A 22,051-nucleotide genomic window follows, 5' to 3' on the forward strand; every position below is an offset into this window, starting at 1 on the left:
CCTCATCTTAATCACAGCTGCAAATACATTATTTCCAAATGAGTCCACCACACACTGGTACCAAGGATTTCTGAATGTAATTTGTAGGGACACAATACAACACCTGAATTTTTATCATGGGAGTTACATGACAATATGCCTTTATCAAAATGCACAAAGGGGTAGACAGGAAGAATGATTCTCCAAAACAGTGTACTGGTCCTGTCCCTTTAATTGTACACACATCCCACATGAAAGTTGTCAAGCAGGGAAAACTGTGCCAGGTCTGCAATGGAAGGTTGGCAGGGAAACATGTAGGAACTTTTTGTATTCTCTGCACAATTTTTATGTGAATCTAAAATTCCTCTAACAATTTATATCAATTTTATAACAATCTCACAGCACTTTTTTGAGGTCAACCTTTCAGCTAAAGTTCATAAATAGATTAATAACCAAACATTACCTTGAAATGCTGTTTACCAGTAAATACAAACCAACTTTTGTCAGTGTACCTTTCATTATGTGGTTGTAGTGCTACCTACTAACATGGTTAATAAAATTTTCAAACATGAATTTTAAAAAGATGGTGTCTTAGCCTTTGAATAGGTTTTTCCTCAATAGGGGACACTAAATAAACTTTAGGCAACATTACCGAGTCAATACAATGACTGCAATTCCACTGTACCTTCCAAAGAAGAAGAGTTGCTTGGGGATATTTGATGGCCCTTCCTCTTCCTTGGCCACATGGTGATTTTGTGGCTTCTGATAGACTGGGATTGGTGGGCAATAGATTTTTCAGACTGAGTAGCACATTTTCTTATTTTATATTTGAGATATGAACCTGGGAAATACATTCACAATAGAAATATCAGTTGACATCTTACTGGCAGTTGAACATAGGAAATTTTTAATGAATTATTTATAATTCAAAGTATCATCCTCCTATTAAGCTTCCCAGAAGAACCCATTGGATCTAAGTTGGGTTTCAAAAGATGTTGTAGTTTTGTGTTGTTCACTTTAGACATTCAATAAATAGATAGATGTGGGATGCCTTTATGTAGATGAGACAGCATAGGAAAGCAGCAAAGCACAGTAACCAAAACATGTGTGCTAGAGTCTGATGAACTGGGTTCAAATACCATTTAGAGAACACCCAAGCAAGCCAGGGAATATCTTGTAAACTTTCTGGGTTCAGTTTTCAGCACTGTCATTTGAAAATTTTAATAAGACCTATTTATTAGTGCATATTATGAACCTGAAAATGAGTAAATGCAAGCAAATCCTTAAGAAAAATGCCCAATATGTCATAAAAGACTTAAAAGTGCTCAATTGCTAAAAGTTGGGAGGAATAAGCAAGTATCCTACTAGTGCTTGCCTCCAGAGAGGGTGGCTTGTCCTGAGCCTTGATGGCTCAGGACAGGGGAGGTAGGACACTGACTTTCAGCCCTACATGGGTGTGATGTTATACAGCTCCTGGAGAATATGTGCAATGTCTTGTCATCCCCAAATGAGCCCTGTGTGTTCACAACACTGCTGAATGAAGGATTGGGTCAAGAAACATAAGCACTACCCTCACTTGGCAAATTCCAGAGGGTTCCAAGTTACCTCCCAGGAGATGTGGACAAAGGCCAGCCAAGTACTTGATTCCAGGGAAGAGAGTGGCTCAAATCCTCACCCTATTGTCTACCTAAAAGTTAATTCTCTGATGCAAAATATGACTTAGGTTCCCCCAAATGGAGTTCCTCTGAAGGACCAGGGAATCTTGTGGGCATCCTACCCCAAACTATTCACACTGTCAGCTGCCTTGTGCAAGACTTCCTGGGGGTCAGCTAACCACTCCTGATGACCAGTCATCAGCTTGGCTACCATGGTGGCTCAGAACCCAGGATTTTCACAAATAACTGCCCATGGCAGCTCTGCAAAAAATTAGCTCCTTTCGACCCATGAAGCCTGAAAAAGCAGTGACAAAGGAGAGAGTCCCATCCCTAGACACAGCTTAGAATCCCCATAGAAGGATTTCCTCAGCAACCCAGGCCTGCATTCCTTTGGGCCCCACACTCTGACCAATTAAGGGATTCCTCTTCTACTCTCTCTCCCAGGCTGTCCTCAGAAACCTGCATCCTCTGCAATCTTCCCACAGAAATCCTGCCAGGAAATCCCAGTTACTTTCCTTTGTAATCTCTGGTCCAAAATGCAGACATTTTCCATGCATTTCAACATGTGTATTCAGAAAAATGTTCTCTGTAATTTTCCTTTCCCATCTTCATCTTTCTGGAGTCTGGTATCAAGATTCACTTGATTTGATGAAAGAGTGTCCCTGCATATCTATTCTTTGCAAGTGTGTTCCACTTGGCATTATGTCTTTATGAATATTGTGTAGTAAACATAGGAAGCCACTGGGACCTGGAGATTACTTTGTGGGCATATTTACTTTTTGTTATTTCCTTCTTCTAAACATAAATGCTTATTTTAATGATTGTGAAGTACACAAATGCACTTCACAGGGCTTGGTGGTTCATATAAACACACGTGTTGTGAACACCCTGACCTACACTCAGAATGTGTCCAGCCCCTGGCAGCCTATCATTTGCTACTTCCCATCAGTAGCCCCCAGCAATTACAACTATTCTGACTGTGATCACCAGAATTTAGATTTCTCTCTTTTTCACACCCTATCAATAGAAGCATACAATATAAACTCTTTTGAGTCTGGCTGGATGTTATATCTGAATATTGTGGGAATTCCAAGTTGTTGCTGTGTGAATCAATATTTGCTATTTGGAATGCCAAGTAATTATATAACATTAGGACATAGCACAATAAGTGTATTCCTTCTACATTTCATACACACTATACATTGTTTCCCTGAATGACTACTCAGAATCAAACTGTTGCAAGTGAGTCTTTGCAGGCCCTTGTGTGGACATCACATTCATGCCTCATTCATGGCACTTAGATACATAGAGTAAGGACAGGGACTGCTGGGTCACAGGTGCATATGCCTCTAATCCATACTGTAAAACTGTTTTCCAGGTGAATGTAACAGCGTCATCCCCACAGCATCATGGATGCATTTCTCCATGGGTGCACCTGCTCTTGGTGTTGTTCATCCTTATACCCACGTCATTCTGGCACATAGAAGAGGCACCCAGAGCATCTAGGATACACTGATCCTTCTGTACATCAATGTAATTGACATACATTGTATAAGTGACACCTTCTGCAAAAGAACCTATACTGTGGGTGATTTGACAGGAGACAAATATCAAACCTTTTTAGTTTTTTTTTTTTTTTTGCCTTTTAATGTCTTGGAGAATGAGATATTCAAGTTAAAGTTTTCATTGAATTTTTTGCTGGCAATAATATGAAATGAAAAAACCTATCTGTACTTTGAATATACTTTGTCATACAGGGTATAGTCTTATAAGTAACAAAAAAAAACCATGCAAAGAAATTAATTCTGTGATGTACTTCAAAATCTGGCAAAATTCTGAAAATTTTTCTGTAAAGATAGACATTTCACTAACGCAAAAGGCTGTTAAAAGGAATCCTTCCATTTAAGTTAAGCATTTATTTTATTCATATAGTCATGCTTCATAACCAATGAAGCACCTTAAAAGACTTAAGTGAGTTGTTATGGAAAAAAAAAACAATAGTTGATATAAAACAGAAAGAAGAAAGTGGATCATTAGTGATGTTGATTACAGGAGGGATTGAAGGGAAGAAGGGAAGAAAGGAGAGAGGGAGGGAGGGAGGGAGGGAGGAAGGAAGGAAATAATGGAAAGGTTCAGGGGAAAATGAGAAACAGATTCCTTAGATTTCCAGCCAAGGATTCCTAAAGTGTCTTACGAATGGTAAATCTACAAATGCACAAATAGAAATGTGTTCATTATGACACAACCTACATTCCATAACACCATCTGTCTGTTTTGAAGCACAACTTAACTACCTTTAAAACCATTTCAGCTTCCACAGATCCATTTATGCTGCCTCTCCATTTGTTATCACTTTTATGGAATTTTACAATTTATTTAGGGTCTGGGTTATTGGATTCTAGACACATTATTTTGTGTATTTATTCAGTAATTTGTTGATATACAGGAAATCCAACTTTGAGATTTAAAATGTTGAAATCCTAACATTTAAAATAACTACTCTTTTTACTATTGTGTTTTCCTTCTCAACTCTTTTGAAAAAATTTGTTTATATTTATAGAAGCTTTAGATTATGTAAATGTTACAAAGTAAATATAGGGAATTCAACTTCCTCTTTTATTCCGTGTATGTATTCATGAGTGAGCTGATGCTTGACCTATGATGGCACTAAGCAGCCCACACTGGAGAATTCATTAAGGAGATAGGCACAGGTTGAGCACAGAGGACCTTTAACCAGGTGCACAAGACAGTTCAGTAAGGGTGATCTAGGCTAATAACCAAGAAAATTCTGAGTTCTTCCCTTCCACTGTACATACAACTCACGTCTTGCAAGACTGGCACATTTCTAGGGCTACTGGCAATAACATTAGCAAATACACTAAAAGAATCTCCTAATTTTAATCAGATACTGGCCAGGTAATGATGAGTGACCCAAATCTAATAGATATTGACTTTGTTTCCCTACATAGTGACTTTGAACTCTCAGATATGTGACTGGACAAAAGCATGTGAAATTAGCAGTAAGATGATTTGAGAAGTAATCTGGGTATGTGACATTGGCAAAATCTTATAATGATGAGCAGTGGTTGAAAACTCTGTAGGCTTGAAAACTTTCAAGTACATGCACAGATGCTAATGTTGTCCAAATTTCCCATGTACATTGTTTAATATCCCCATGTCTGAGCTTTAAGTGCAGCTTCAGAGTTTCAATATTGGAGCTGCATGCCTAGGTACAAAACTTGGCTCTTAGTCTTAGGCTCTTGTGAGATTGTTGATATGTGTCTCTGTGCCTCTGTATTCCAGCTGAGGTGTGGGTATTTTAAATACATGCATGACATAAGGCTATGATGGGGATTTAATAAGTTACTATTTGTAAACTGTGCACTGGCCAGAAGGAATTATTTTCTTGGTAGAGCTGACAGTGTTGATTTACCTGTGTAAACAGGAACACTGTCTAGTATGAATAAATACAAGCACACAGGCATATTCACATTCAGGCTCACAGTTATACAACATAGACTTACTGACATGCCTCAACTACAACCAATACTAATCCACACTACCCAAGGGCAACCCAGCTGCTTCCAGAAACATGATCAAGGTTGAAGAAACATGATCCAGGTTCTTTCCCTTTAGATCAGTTTCTCTCACAACATCCTCAATTCTCACTCCCACAAGGAATTGGGAATTACCCCAATTATCCCCACCTAAACCATCAAGGAAAGCCAACCTATTCATCTAGATTTCTATTATTTTCTATCCTCAGCCATTCAGTGATTCCAGAATACACACCTTGTTCTCTTGTTCTTGAGGCTACCTGTAATAAAGGAAAGGAAAGCATATGAGAATCAGATTATGCTGGGTATTGTTTACACAGGTCTTTTGTTCTATTAGTTGCTCTAGAACTCCAGATGGGAATCCACTGTTGAGTCAAAGAACACAAAAGCAAAGTAGAGGACACCATTAGAAAAGGTGCAGACCCTCCCAGAATATATTTCCTTCTATTCCTTTTTGGCAGACAATTACAAAATTTTAATCTAAAGAGAAAAAATTGCCACTAAGGCAGGGGGTCTTCTACATAGTGTCTCCCAATTGACACCACCAACATTGAGGGCACTCTGGCACCAGCTGTCTGTTGGGAAGAGAGTCTACCCATTCCTGCTTACCCCCAAGTAGACAGTACCTAAATTCTATACTCTACATGATGAAGTTTTTGAATCTGAATTTGATAGCAAAAGAAAGAAATCAAGAAACAACACATCTATTTCAAATAAAGAAAATCAACCCTACCTTTGTGTTAGATGGGTTCTCCTCATCTGCCCTGGCATTAGGGAGGTCCTCTGATGGGTTGCCTGTGAGAGGTGGGAAGACACAGAGTAACTCTCAGTATATCAGATATACAACTCATGAATTATTCTGTGAATATTGTGTGACTCAAGATACTTTTTATGGATGCCTGTTACCAAACCTGAATTGGGCTGTTACTGGGCCATTGACTACATAAATATTATTTCTCTTCTCATCTATATACATTATCTTTTTTCTCTGTGTGGGAAAGTGTCAAAGCACTTGCTTATCTATCAATGTCTATGAGATCATTTTCCTATTTTTCTATCTATTGCTGTGTGTTGAAAGATATGCTGCTCATTGGGTAGAGGAGAAAAAATTACAGTATTTTCCCCATACTTATCATTAGGGAGGGCAGTGGGTAAGTGAAAGCATCAATAAGTAAGTTTGTCAAATGAAAATTCTGGACAAACCCCAAAGACAAAAGGAAAGATGCATATTGGTTCATAAACTGCCACTTAGAAACGCAAGTTCTTATAACTAGTTTTGGAAAACTAGTTATATGAATGGAAGCAATGGATTTCCCAAACATACTGAGTTATGTACACATTTCAGGATGCATAGAAATGGTAAAGCATGTTAAAAACCAACTTTAGTACACTTCATCTTATGAAATGCCTCACTTCTGATGTCTAGCCATCCATTTTAACTCCAAATTCTGAAATAAATAATTTACTTGGCCCTTGCTGAGTAAAAAACAGCATCAAAATAGACATGGACCTGAGAAGAAGATGGAAGGGTACAGAACATTATAAGAAATACTAAATTTTTCTAATGAGAGATTCATTTTAAGGCAACCAGCTTGAAGGAAGGATCTAAAATAGGAATTAAGTAGTAAGAGACAACTATAAAGCTCATCTGAAATGTTGTAGGATGAGTTAAAGAGGAGAAACTAACAAAGAATGAGGAGAATATTTTGTTGAAAAATAAATAGCCAATTTTGAGGGGTACTAACTTAAGTAGGTCAGTATGTTCACACATCTTAAGCAGCAATTGAGATTTTCTATCTCTATGAGCCATACAAAAAAGCTGGGAGCTTTTCCATGTGCCACCAACTTCAAATCTCTCTGGACAGAGAGTGACAATTGGAACCGTGAGCCAGATGTGCATCATAAAGTAACCATGGTGACCAGTCATCACAGAATTTTTAGAGTGAATGCCTTCTCCATATTGCAAGGTCCAATTGCTGCTGTGTAGCCATTTTCCTTTGCCACCAGTAATGAATGGGTGTTCCTATTTCTACACATCCTTTCCAGTACTTGTTATTTTCCATTTCTTAATAAGAGCCATTCTAGTGGATATGATATGATATCTCATTTTGGTTTTGAATTGCATATCCCTCATGGCAATGACAGTGAGCATCTTTTTATGTGTATTCTTGCCATTTGTATACCCTTTGGAGACATATCCAAGCCTTTTGCTCATGTTTCAAAATGTATTTTTAGTTATATTTTTTCACTGTTAGAAACATCTGTTTTGATTCAGCCTCAGATGCAATATTTTGTTTATTTTTCAAAGATACACATATCACACAAAATGTTACATTAAAAAATGGAGATTCCCATATGCCCCATTCCCCACAACCCCCATCTTCCCACATCAACAACTTCTTTCATTAGTGGTCTACGTTCATTGTATTTGATGAATACAGTTTGGAGCATTGCTACACAGCATGGATTATAGTTTATGTTGTAGTTTTCACTCTCTTCCAGTCCATTCAGTGGGTTATGGCAAGATATATAATGTCCTGCATCTGTTCATTCAGGTCAACTCCAAGTCCCAAAAATGCCCCCATATAATACACCTCCTTTTCCCTATCACTGTCTTCAGCAACTCCAGTGGTCACTGTCTCCACATCAGTAATATAATTTCCTCCACTGCTAGAGTCACAATAGAATCCAGTAAGTCCACTCTAGGCCATATTTCATTTCCCGATCCTGAGGACCCTGGCATAGCGATGCCCACTCCACCATGCAATTGACAGGGGTTTTGCCCATTTTTAAATTAGGTTGTCTTTCATTGTATTGTTGATCTTCAGGATTCTTTACATTTTCTAGATATTAAACCCTTCTTGGATATATGGTTTCCAAATATACTTTTTCCATAGAATTAGATGGCTTTTTCTTTCATTGTAAAGGTATGTTAGGCACAAAAGTTTATAATTTTGATTAGGTCTCACCTATTTTTCTTTTGTTGCTTTTGCTTTGGGTATAAAATCTAAGAAAGCATTGGCCTGGAGAACTCCCTCCCACCCATGCATTCCCCATCATTGATACCCCACATCAGAATTTACAACAACTGAGGGAGTACTGGGTTCCCACTCCAGGAAACTCTGTCCCATTCCCCACTGGAGCAGCAACAATCCCCCAACTACAAGGGCAAAGACCAGTGAAGGAGGATGGGTCCTTGATTCTGATGACTATGCTTATGGGTCTGAGTGCTTTAAATTTCAAGTAGGCCTAAAACTGCAGGGTACCTAAGAGATACCTCCTGAGAGCCTCCATGTTGCTCAAATGTAGCCACTCTCTAAGCCAAACTCAGCATGTAAATACATTACCTTCCCCCCAGCATGGGATGTGACTCTGGGCATGAGACTCCCTGGTGCTGAGGTATTACTATCAACACCTGCTGGTGATGCACCTAAAAAAGACCTTGAATAAAAAGGGTAAGTGGTAAAGACAAATGGGTTTATATGGCTAAAAGACTTCAAAATGAGTTGGGAGGTCTTCAGAGGAGTTGCACTTATGCTCATCTCAGCAGGATCTCAGAGACAGCCAAAGTAGATACAATCCCAGGGAGGGGTCCTTCTGAGGGCTACAAACACACCCAGGTCCTATGATCATGACAGATGGCTCTGGAGTTCACTGCCTTGTCAGCGGAATTTGTGCTCCTGAGTGTGGAGTTGGATTTAGATGTGACCTCTCTATGCATGCTTCTTCTGTCACTTTTCCCTTAATTGTGATAGGTGCTGGGTTTGGTGTATGCTCAGGAGACTCGAATCTTTGGACTGTCTATATGCCAGTTTGGTCCTGAACCTCAGCACAGTTGCAACACCTACTCTCCTGTTCATTGGATTTGTCCATGTCACCTAACAGGGAGGTGAGGATAGTCAACCACTGCACCAGGGAACCAAGAGAGTCTACAGATGCAAGCAGGAGAATTCCATCAATCAGCCATATGGGATCTAAGTCCCTTTTGATTTAAAGTTGGAGTGGACATTGCCATCCCAGGGTCCTCATGAGGCAGGAATAAAATAGAATCGATTTACTGGTATTCTACTATAGAATTGTCATGACTCTAGCATTGGAAGAATTATTTCTTTGATGTGAAGACAGTGGCCATGGAAGTTGCTGAAGGCAGGGTCAGGGGAAAAAGAGGTGTGATATTGGGGCATTTTCAGGTCTTGGATTTCCCCTCAATGATATTGCAGGGACAGATGCAGGAAATGATATATCTATCCTGCTATAACCCACTGAATGGAGAGAGTGTAAACTACAAAAACAAATTATAATCCATGCAGTGCAGCAATGCTCCAAAATGTATTTATGAAATGCAATGAATGTACTGCCCTAATGAAAGAAGTTGTTGATTGGAAGGAATGTGGGGTGTGGGGAGTGTAGTATATGGAAACCTTTATATTTTTTAATGCAACATTTTGGGTGATCTATGTATCTTTAAAAAAAAAGAATGATAATAATAAAAAATATTTTTTGGAAACAAAACTAAATATTGCCCAACACATGGTTCTGAATCTTAAGTTTTCTTCTAGAAGTTTTATGTTCCTAGTTCTTTTGTCTTTATACAATTTTAGTTAATTTTTGTATATGATATGAGACAGTTGCCCTCCATCATACTTTTACATATGGATACCCAATTCTGCCAGCATTATTTATTGAAGAGACCATTATTTCCCCACTGAGGGTACCCGGCATCCTTGGGAAAAATCAATTGGCCATAAAAGTGAAGGTCAATTTCTGCTCTCACTTCAATTCCATTGATCTATATATTTATTCTTATGCCAGGACCATATTTTTTTGACCACTGTAGCTTTGTAATAAGTTTCAAGTCAAAAAGGGTGTATGTATCCTCTAACTTTGTCTTTTATGATGGTTGTGACTTTTCAGGAGAGCATAGCCTTCCAGATAAATTTGATGATTGTCTTTTTCCATTTCTGCAAAGCTGATTATTGCAATTTTCATTGGGATTGCATTGAATATATAGTTCATTTTTGGTAGAGTTGATATCTTGGCAATATTTAGCCTTCCAATCTGTGAGCATGCAATGTCTTTCTCTTTTATTAGGTCTTTGGTTTCTGTTCGCATAGTTTTGTACTTCCCATGCATACATTCTTTACAAACATGGTTATATTTATTCTGAGATATTTGATTATTTTAGTTGTAATTGGAAATGGATATTTTTCTTCATTTCCTCCTTGAAATGCTCATTACAATTGTTCATAAATACTACAAATTTGTGTATTTATCTCATAGGACATCACTTTGCTCAATTTCTTTCTTGCTCTAGTATCTTTGTTGTAGATTCATGAGGCTTTCTATATATGGAATCTTGTGGTTTGCAAATAGTGAAGATTTTACTTCTTACTTTCCAATATGGATGGCTTTTACTTATTTTTCTTCTCTACTTGCTCTAGCTAGAATGTCCAGTACAGTGCTGAAGAGCAGTGGTGACAGCGGGCAGACTTGTTTTGCTCCAGATCTCAGAAGGAAAGCTTTCGATCTTTCACCATTCAGTATGATGTTGGGAGTGGTTTGTTTCATATATGCATGTATTAGTCAACCAAAGGGGTGCTGATGCAAAGTACCAGAAATCTTTTGGCTTTTGTAAAGAGTAATGATTTGTGGTAAAATCTTACACTTTTAAGGCCATACAAATTCCAACTCATGACTGCTTTCTCACCAAAGTCAATTGCCATGTGTTGAAACAAGGTGGTGGGTGATCTCTGCCTCCTTCTTTCTTCCAATCTCAGCTTTATGCTGGCCTAGGGCTTGTCTCTCTCGGCAGTCAGGCAAATGACTCATCTCTCCTCAGGACTTCAGAACTGACAAAGTTCTCTCTTCCTTGTCTTCTCTCTTCCTGTGTATTGTCTTGAGTGAGAGTCCCTTTATATCAGCCCACCAAGAGGGTGGGTAGTCAAACATGAGTCATACCCTCCTGACTTGGTTGAATCAAAGCCCACACTTTACAGGTAACTTTTAAAAATATTTTTTATTTACTTTTAAAGACAGGTTACATAAAATGTTTCATTAAAAAATATAAGGGATTCCCATATACCCCATCCCACACAAATCCCACCTTTCCCCACATTAACAACTTCTTTCATTAGTGTTGTATATTCATTGTAATTGATGAACACACTTTGGAGCATTGCCACGAAGCATGGATTATAGTTTACATTGTAGTTTACATTCTCTCCCACACAATTCTGTAGGTTTTGGCAGGATATATAATGGCCTGTATCTGCCATTGCAGTGTCATTCAGGACAATTCCAAATCTTAACAGGTAATTTAGTTAAAGACCTCTGTGGTGTTATGCCCGGAGGAACAGACCCATTTACAAAATAATGTCTTTTGGGGGATTACAAGGATAGTGACATTTGGGAGATTCATTAATAACTTTAAACTACCACAGTGTTCATTCTCATGTAGAGGGCATTTCCTTTTATTCTTATTTTTCTAAGCGATTTTATGAAGAAAGGAAACAGGATTTTGTCACATGCCTTTTCCACATAAATTGAGATGATCATTTTTGTTCCCTTCTTTTTGTCAATATGGTGTATTATATTAATAGATTTTGTTGAACCACGCTTGCATAATGGGGATAATCCCACTACTTTTTATGACTAAATAATATTGCATCATATGTCTGCGCATATGGGTGTATGTGTATACCATGTTTTACTTATCTATTCATTAGTTGATTGATAGTTTGAGTTGCTTCCATCTTTTCACAATTCTGAATGATGGCCTTATGAACACTGGTATACAAATATCTGTTCATGATCCTGCTTTCATTTCTTTAGGGTATATATCTAGTGGTGAAATTGCCAGGTCATATGGTAGTTCTATACTTAGGTCTCTGAGGAATCCCCAGTCTCTCTTCCATAGCCACTACACAATTTGACATTGCCACTGGCATTGAAAGAGTGTTCCTATTTATCCTCATCCCCTCTACATGTTATTTTCTGTTTTTAAAAGCAACCATTTTAGTGGATGTGAAAAGGTATCTCATTGTGGTTTCTTTCTTTTTTTTTTTTAAGATTTATTTTTTATTTATTTAATTCCCCTCCCCTCCACCGGTTGTCTGTTTTGTGTCTTTTTGCTGCGTCTTGTTTCTCTGTCCGCTTCTGTTGTCATCAGTGGCATGGGAAGTGTGGGCGGCACCATTCCTCGGCAGGCTGCTCCCTCCTTTCGCGCTGGGCGGCTCTCCTTATGGGTGCACTCCTTGCGCGTGGGGCTCCCCTATGCGGGGGACACCCCTGTGTGGCAGGGCACTCCTTGCGCACATCAGCACTGCGCATGGGCCAGCTCCACACGGGTCAAGGAGGCCCGGGGCTTGAACCGCGGGCTTCCCGTGTGGTAGATGGACGCCCTAACCACTGGGCCAAAGTCCGTTTCCCTCATTGTGGTTTCAATGTCAGTTGGCCCTACTTCAGAGTTTGTGTTTGTGTGTGATGGAGCTGGACTGAGACGTGATCTTTGTTCACAAGCCTTTCCTGTTACTTTTACCGGAACTGTAGTTGGTGCTGGGGTTTAATATATACCCAGGGGACTTGAATCTCTGGACTGACCATATGATAGCCAGGCCCTGAGCCTCAACAGACTTCAGCTCCTACACTCTGGTTTATTGGACTTACCCCACTCAGCTAACATGGAGGTGAAGGTCAACCACCACATCATGGAGCCAAGAGTGCCTACAAATGAAAGCAGGAGGATTGCATCCAGCACCCATGTGAAATCTAAGCCCCCTCTTGATATAGATGTGGAGTGGACACAACCATTCCAAGGTCCACAGGAGGGAGGAATACAGTATGGATTAGAGTGGACTTACTGGTATTCTATTCATGAACTATTGTGATTAGTAATAGAAGAAAATGTGGCATTGGTATGGAGAAAGTGGCCATAGTGGCTGCTGGGGGTAGGGAATGAGAAGAGATGAGAGGTGGAGGCGTTTTTGGGACTTGGAGTTGTCCTGGGTGATGCTGCAGGGACAGTTACCAGACATTGTATGTCCTCCCATGGCCCACTGGGTGGAACATGGGAGAGTGTGGGCTATGATGTGGACCTTTGACCACGAGGTGCAGCGGTGTTCAGAGATGTATTCACCAAATGCAATGAATGTCTCATGATGATGGAGGAGATTGTTGCTATGGGGGGAGGAGTGGGGGTAGGGGGTAGGGGGTTAATGGGGACCTCATATTTTTTTAATGTAATATTAAAAAAATAAAGACAAAACTAATTTACTGAGGTGATGACTGCACATCTCTGTGGTGAAAGTAACGGTCACTGAGTGCACACTTTGGATGGATAGTACAAGGCATGGGATTGTATAACACAGTGAACTATGCTGTGGATGATGGACTGTTGTTAATAGTACAAACATGAGATCATTCTCTCATGAACTATAATGAATGCACAGTATTATTATGTGGTATTAATAATAGGGGGTGTATGAAAAAATATGCCAAGGGTAAGTGATGGACCATAGTTAGAAGTTATATTTTGATGATGTTCTTTCACTAATCTGTAATAAATTTCCTACCAAAAAAAAGGCAAATGGTGTTGAGCATCTTTTCAAGGCTCTTCTGGCCCTCTGTGTATCTTCTGTGGAGTGTTGTCTTTTCAAATCATTGTCTGATTGGAGGTTTTTGATGTTAATTTCATGTCTTTGCTTGTAACTGCTCTGTTGAGATTTTTTATCTTTTCTAAAGTCACTATAGGTTGCTCATGTTTCTAGGACTGTATCTATTCCATCTAGGTTTCTAATTTGTTGGCATACAATTGTGTGTGCTTAAGATCTGTAACAGCTTGAAGTTCCTTTGTGAATCTCAGAAGATCAAGTAGTTAAACTAATACTTGCCTGTGGGTGTGTGGTCCTTTGATTGGACTGCATCTGTGAGGCATAACACAAATTGGGTCTCCACACTCTTGATGATACCGCATATATTATATATGGGGAAGTGAATCAAAACACAGAAAGACAGCTGCCATTTTTACCCTGCCATGTGAGAAAGACCTCAGGATCTCTAGCTGCCTAGCTGAAGAAACGTGATACCAGCCCTGCGATGTGTTTTATTGCCTACAGCTAGGTTAAAGGGGAATGCAGCCTGGAAGAGTGGGCACAGACAGGCTGTCAGCTTGTCTTGTCATGCTAGCAGCCATCCTTTCATGAGAAAGCATCTCTGATGATGCCTCAATTTGGACATTTTTGCAGTCTCAGAACTGTAAGCCTTTACCTTAATAAATTCCCTTTACAAAAAGCCAATGCATTTTTGGTATATTGCATTAGCTATTTTTGATAAAGAACAAGATCTTTTTATATTTCTGTGGGATCAGTAGTAATGTTCCCTGCTCATTTCTGAAATTATTTATTTGCATCCTCTCCCTTTCTTTCTTTGTCTGCCTAGCAAATGGTTTGTCAATTTTACTGATCTTTCCAAATAATCAACTTCTGGTTTTCTTAGTACTACTCTATAGTTTCTGTTTTTTATTCCCTATTTATTTTATTTATTGTGTAATGTTTGTAATTTCTTTCTGCTTGTTTTGGATTTAGTCTGCTGTTCTTTTGCTAGATCCTCTTGGTGTGCAGTTAGATCTTTGATTTTTCCTTTCTTCTTTTGTAGTGTAATCATTGAGGGGAATGTTTCCCTCTCAGTACTGCCTTGATTAGATCCCATAGTTTTGGTTGTAGTGTATTTATTTCCATTCATCTCAAACTATTTCCTTGTTTCTTTTCTGCATATCTTTTGACTCGCTGGTTTGCCAGTTGAGCTGTGGCATATTAGGCCCCTTTAAAAAATGCTCCTGCCACAAAGTTACTGGTATTGAGGATCAAAGGCCTAGAGGATGTTCCTGAGCCATAAGAAGGGCCTGAACGCTGACCCAAACTCCTGATTCTGCATTAAAAACCCTGACCTAAATAAGAGTGGTTTCCCTTACATGAAGACCACTGATGGTCTAGAGAATGTCCAAATTTGTGGCCTTCCTCACTCTGCATCTTCTGTGTATCTCTTTCCTGCTTTGAGCCTTTCTGTGAGTCAAGTGCATGGCTCACAAGCTGTCTCTAAACCACCGACATTCCAGACCAACTGCCATGTAACAGCTCCTCAAAAGAATACCTTCACCTCCCTTTGACCAACCCTTGATGACCTGTTGATGATCAGAAGAGTATGCAGCGAATGGACACAGAGAACAGACAATGGGGGGGAGAGGAGAGCAATTTTAAAAAAAGAAAGCTAATAATGCTCATGTACAAACAATAGCAAAATCCTATAAAAAAGATGAAAAATGGGAAGCAGGTATAGCTCAGTTGTTGAGTGCCTGCCTCCCATATGAGGTCCAGGGTTCAACCCCTGGTACCTCCTTAAAAAAAAGATGACATATGTGGAGCCATGGATGCTGATGGTTTTGTAACACAATAAGGTGATAGTAGCATTTTAGTTGGACTTCAAAATGGCAGGAGGAATGATAATCCATCATTGAACAATGGCATGTAGTTTTGTAACTTTTGTAGATTGATTATTTCACATTGCTTTGCTATATCATTAGCTACAAAGTCAAGGACTGCATCCCATTTTATTCCTGCACTTCTATTTTGCTATCATTTCCACTCATCAGCAGTTCACACTATCCTTGTTAAATACCTGCCTCCATATTACTCTAATCCTTTGTCCATGTCAAGCAAAAACTTAAAGGTACTCCAAGGGCAACTATTACTCTTTATCCTCCTAGCTCCCCCAGAGGGCCTGTTGAAAGATCTGAGTGCCAGAGCAGTAGAGGAAGCCCCATCTAATTCCAAGGCAAATTTGCCTTTAAAACCATTGCTTTCTGGGGTTTTTTTGGTTGTTGTTGTTTTTTCCATTCAATTAAATCTGACCGTCACTTTATAGATGATATGTACAATTTCCTTGGTGGGGACTGTGTTCATTTGGCATCTGTTTTGACCTGCCGATCACCATTTCAAAAGGACCAACACAAATGGAAGCATTAGATTATAAATGAGAGCATAGGAAGTTTTTCCTTAGCAGCTGTATTTTCTTCTTAGAGTAAGAATTTTTTAAATGCCAACTGAAATGGAGAGATACATCATACAGGAAAACCTCATGCCTTCTCCTCAGGTGTCCCCTCACTTGCTTTTTGATTTCTTTGACTTGACCCTCTTTCCCAACTGGTTTTCTAAAGCATTCTACAAACACAACACATCAAGTTCTGATCATTATAGTGTTTTCTTTTCTGCAACCTCAGGTGGCTCCAAAAGCAAGCAACAATGATAACTATTCTCTCATCATACACTTGCTCAGGAAAAATCTAGATGATGAGCAATGAGTATTCCTTGTTGGCTTTGTCTAGAGAGAACCTCTCCACAGAAAGAATCTTCTTGATGTGTGTGTGTGTGATTCTTAATGTACATGTGTGAGAATGTGTGTCCATTTGTGTTTTCCTAGATTTCTCTAACACTAAAAATTTGCTAATGCTATCTTTCTGTGTAAAAAATGTCATCTTCATTTTTTCATGAGTATATGTAAAAATTTTATCAAATTGTATCCTTTAAATATGTTCCATTAATTGTATGTCAAGTATACCTCAATAAACCAGGAAAATATCCCATTACCCTTCAGGAAAATGTTCACAGGACTCTAAATGGGTAAATTTGTATTAGAGAACTCCTCCTTACTAGGATTTAATAATAAGTCTTCATTTAGTAATAAATCTCACCTCTTAGTAAGCCTTTATAGTCTGATCATGGCATTTTGATTCGTCATGATAAAATAAAGCAGCCATATCTGTCTTTTTCAAAACATATGAGACATGGAAGGATTGAAAAGGTGAATGAATTTTCTAGAGTTTCACATCTAGTGAATAGGGAACCATGTTCTGCAAACATTAAGTGCTTTGACTCCAAATCCTATATACTTTGTTCACATCTCTTTGGCCTGGCAGTCTCTCTAATCTTCTATGAGTTTGGCAACCTTCATGATTTCAATTCTTGATACTGAGCATCACACCTCCAGGGCATCTGCAGCACAATGTAGTTATTATCCATTTTTCAAAAGCCCAACAGTCATTTGTGCTAGTAGCTATGGCATGGACAATGCAGAAAGAACATATCCATCATCACACTACACTTTCCTGGGCAGCTGCTCTGAGCCTGCCATTGGTCTTTTCATTGAATTCATCTAATACAGAGTATTTCCAGAAAAGTCAGAATTGCAGGGTGATAAGTTTGGAGGTAAGAGTTTTAATGGTCCATCAAAATGGGGGAAGTAAATAGTTAAAAGGGGATTTTTTTCTCCACCCCACTCATTTGCAAACCAGTTATAAGGTCTTATTGAAGGCCTCTGACTCTACAGAGTCTAGGGATGGTCTAAGAACCTGTGGTGATCTTGGGTAGCCAGCACACCAGCAAGTGGAAAAGGGAGGGATGTGTGTGCCACATTCTCCAAAAACTTTCTTGCAGATGTTTGTGTTCCTAAAGATTGGCCTGTGAATCAGAGGTATGACTCCACCAGCGGTGATGAAAATGACAACCCAGGTAGGTAATATCCCTCAAGACAGGATCCAATGAGAGTGAGTTATCAGGAACAGTTTGGTAACACTGCTACTTCAGCAACTGAAGAAGGGACTATGAAATCAGAAAGTAATGGAAATACACATGGAGGTCTGCTTTATTCTTTTCATATTTAATAACAGTAGTAAGAAGTATGATCGTGTGCTTTGAGTGTACTGTGTTTGCAGTCATCTTTCCTTGCTATATGCTATTTAAGGTTCACTTTCCCACAAGACCAATCATGAAAGCCTTTGTTTTTCCTTGGTTAGCAGCTCTTGGGAAAAAAGCACAAGAGATTGTAGATGTGGTTCTGGTGTTGACCTACAATGGAGGGGATCTGGTAGGACACAAGCTCTCCCAGGCTCTCACCTAGGAAAGATTCAGGGTGAAAAATTTAGAGGTAAGAGCTTTAATGGTCCATCAAAATGGGGGAAGTGAATAGTTAAAAGGGGATTCTGCAAGAATAAGAACATCTGCAAGAAACATCACCCTTAGTAAGTTCTACTGAGTGCCAGGTGGTAGTTGAGAATTAGGGCTTCTCCCTCTGCACTTACAGGTCTGGTAGCACTTCCTTTCTGTGGATTCCTGACATAAAGAACATGTGATCTGGGTTTATTACACATGCACCTGGGTCTTGGAGAGGTACTGTAGGAAATCTGTCCTTGAACATCCTTCTATTCTCTACTTCTCACACAAATCCAAAATCCTGGGATTAGATTAAAACCTGAAATTGCTTCCATTTGAGAGGTTCATGTACAACTCCTTGTCCAACACATTCCAAAGCGTGGCTGGGTTTCTGGAGGCCTTGTGTGAATGGCCTCCCAGGCTTGCTTCGCATACTGGCTCTTGCTGTCTTGGAGAGTCTCTGGGAATAGTGCCAAGGGTTCTCTGCTCCTCTCATATTATTCTCATATTATACTGCCACCCTCTCCAAAATATCAATTAATCAATTAACCAATCCACTCTAACCAGGGAGCAACTCTCAGAAGCATGGAGTTGAATCAAGTCTTGTTCAACTACTGAATAAGTGTTCTTGCCAGTCAACTCTGCCCTGGTCCCCACTTGACAGTCATGCCTGCCATGTACCTTTCCTCAGTCTTATCCAGGCACCCCATTAATACTAGTCCTTCAATGGCTTGATGAATTTCCAAAAGATTCCACTTATTTAAGTGGCCTGTAGATCCCCTATTCACTTTCAGACTAAGTGAATACGGACAAGTTACTTTACCTCTAATCTTATATTCATCCCCTCTACTGGGTTCAGGAACCTATAGGGATGTTGTGAGGACAATGTCTCCCATGAACCTAAGGTCATACCAGTCACAGGACAATCACTTGATTTGTAGAATTGGTGGTAACTGTCATCCACAGGACATGATTCAACTCCATGCCTTTGAGAGTTGCTTCCTGGTTTAAAATGGATTGGTTAATTGATCAATTGATTTATTGGAGAGGATGGCAGTATAATATGGGAATAATATGGGAACAATGACTGTTCTTCCAGTGTTCCTGTATTATAGAACAATATGATTGGTGGAAGCTGACAAGGAGAAAACAAATGGGCAGTAATACAGAGAGAGAGAAGAGGCAGGAAGATAGTGAGGGTGGTAAAAAATGGAAGAAAGACAATGTCATGTATAGGAAGACATGGAGAGTGTCTGCCTTCTTAGGGGAACAAGAGGATACAGGCATTCCTTGCTGGCCACAGTTACAGTATTTGAGAGTTGGGAAAGGGACGATGGAATCTTAGACCCACTCCATCACAGCAGAGGTGAAGTGACTGAGGTCCTAGGAAAGGAGTGTGGTGATGAGGACAGAACTGTGTCCTGGTATCAGGCCACATCCTGTCATAAACAACAGGAGCTTGAGTTCTGCCCTTAACCCTAACTTTCCCATTTCTTTCACAACCATTGCTGGATCACCACTGCCCTGGTTCACCAGGAGGCTTACTTCACAGCTTCTGAAGTATCAGATACAGAGAACAATTTGCATGTAATTTACTTCCTCTTTCTGTCTTTGTAATCTCTCCCTTTCTTATTCATAAGCTTCTCTTTATAGCTTTTCTCCATTCTATCTGTTCCTTATTTTATGATTCTTATCCTGAAGGAACTGGTCTCATCCAAGAAATTAAGGTCATGGGACCAACAATGTCTATAAATTTCTTCCACCCTCCTCACCTATTTTCTTAGCATTGTCCTGGTTCTAAACATATGTGTATCACTGAATCAGCATGTATAACCTCAAATGGTCCAGGCAGGGAGTTGGGCTGGTTGTCAGAAGCTTTGAGCCATACCCAGTGGAAGGAGCACCTGTGAAGTTTGTTCTGTGGTGGGCTCTCCCCTTGCAGGTGTGTTTCTGCATATGTGCACATGGTCATCAAGTGGGCTCCTTTCATGGCGGCTGTCTACAGTGTTGAAGGAAGAGAAGTCCCTTTTCATAAATTCTCTTTTCCTAGAATACACTAAAGACACTGAAGAAATGAAAAGACAGGAAGAAGAGGAAAAGGAAATGTGAGTATGGAGTGGATAGGATAAAGAGAGGAAGGGAAACAAGTTCATGTGCATTCCATTACTTTCCTAACCTTCTTTTGGCACTTTAGGAAAATCAGCAAAACTGAGGAGAAACTGGGGTTTCCAGTATTCTATGTGAAGATGGAGGTGGAAACATTAACTGGCTAGTCAAAATAAGTGCAGACAAGTAAGGATCTGAGGTGTCTTCTGGGTCCTGTTACCCACTCCAGAAGAACTCCTCCTCCATCCATCTCTATGCCTCCCCAGTGATCTGTACTACTGACAGCACAAAGACCTTGAGCTGGAAGCCTCAGCCTGAATCTCAGAGGATCTGGAGTTAGTATGGTGTTTGGAAACTGAAAGGGGATATAATACCAAAGAAATGGACATGCCTCAGTGCTCATCCTATTTTACCCAATTCGCTAATCAGCCAATTGGGGAAAAGTTATTTTTCCTTTTGAAAGATTTATACTGACTTTTTAGAAATAGAAACATTTAATTTTAGATGTTAATACATTAAACAATATCTCTCCAACTACTTGTTTTTCTTCATCCTAATCAATAAAATAAACATATATAGATAAGCACCCTAAACAAACTTGGAGCTAATGAATGGACAAATAACTCTAAATGTAAGACTTAACATCTGTTCTCCTACCAAAGTCTTCTAGACATTTGATTTCCTGAAATCTGTTCACTCACCTGGAAAGAAATCATGGGAACAATATTACCCAATTTCAAGCCAGTGAAGTTGGATTTCAATGCTGTTTTCACTTACCTGTCAGTTTCACTGTTTCTAACACCATGATTCACATTTCTTTCCACAAATATATTACCCCATTTTCTTCTGGCACAAAGTATTATCAAAACTGATGATGAAATTCTAATGTTCTTTCCATAATGCCACTTGCTTTTCTCTAATACACAAAAGACTTCATTCTTTCCTTGTACCCTCCTAGTGATTTTAGCTAGAATATGTCTTGCTATTAGTCATTCTGTGTTAATACTCAGGGTAAAGATTTATTATGCAGCTTTAAAGAATCTTTCCAGAAAAATGTGGAATCATAATTTTTAATATTTTTTCATGTCTTTGCTTTGGTTTTCTCATTCAGGTATTCCAGTTATTCATAGATCATACGTTGTATGCCTATCTTCAACTTTGACTTTTTTTTCCTCAAATTTGTTAAATACAAATACTTGCCCATCCTACATTTAAAAGCACTATTTTAGAAATAACCTCTAAAAATAAAAATCATTTAATTTGGTTTACTGAGTTTTAAAATGCCTGTTCACATAAAAACCTGTCAGCCACATTATGCCATGATCTTATTATCCAGCATCTTGCCAACATGTGAAGTGAAACCATGAAAATGTTGGACTCCTACAAATGGGCTTACATTCTGAGATTTCACAAATGCATTTCCAGGTTTCCTGTATATGGGGACATTATGCTGCTCACTGAGTAGACAGCCATCTGTGGAAGTCATTGAACCCTGGTCCCAGTTGTATCTATAACACATTCTTGTGGCATCTCTCTTAAATAAATGATAAGAGCTACATCATTTAAACCTCCTTCTTGCACTTGCCCTCCCCTGCTCTGTACAAGTGACTCATTCCAGTATCTTCCAGTAAAGTTTGACTGAATTTATGGGTTACATAGAGTTTGACATGGCAGATGAATACTGGGCAAGAAATGGGATTCTAATCCAGCTCTACCTTGCTTCCATGGCTGAATGTGAGAGAATCTTCAAATCTCTGGACCAAACATAGATCAT

General features: G+C 39.2%; 1 long non-coding RNA gene across 1 annotated transcript in view; it reads left to right on the plus strand.

Annotated features, from left to right (window-relative positions):
* LOC131274934 (uncharacterized) overlaps nucleotides 1-20,391 on the plus strand; it is a 681,981-nt gene extending 661,590 nt beyond the window's left edge. Inside the window, exon 4 of the long non-coding RNA XR_011646720.1 lies at nucleotides 20,366-20,391. This is a non-coding gene — a long non-coding RNA (uncharacterized lncRNA). The remainder of the gene's footprint in view (nucleotides 1-20,365) is intronic.
* The last annotated feature ends 1,660 nt before the right edge of the window (nucleotides 20,392-22,051 follow it).

Source organism: Dasypus novemcinctus, chromosome 21 (assembly GCF_030445035.2).
Source record: "Dasypus novemcinctus isolate mDasNov1 chromosome 21, mDasNov1.1.hap2, whole genome shotgun sequence".
Taxonomy (NCBI): domain Eukaryota; kingdom Metazoa; phylum Chordata; class Mammalia; order Cingulata; family Dasypodidae; genus Dasypus; species Dasypus novemcinctus.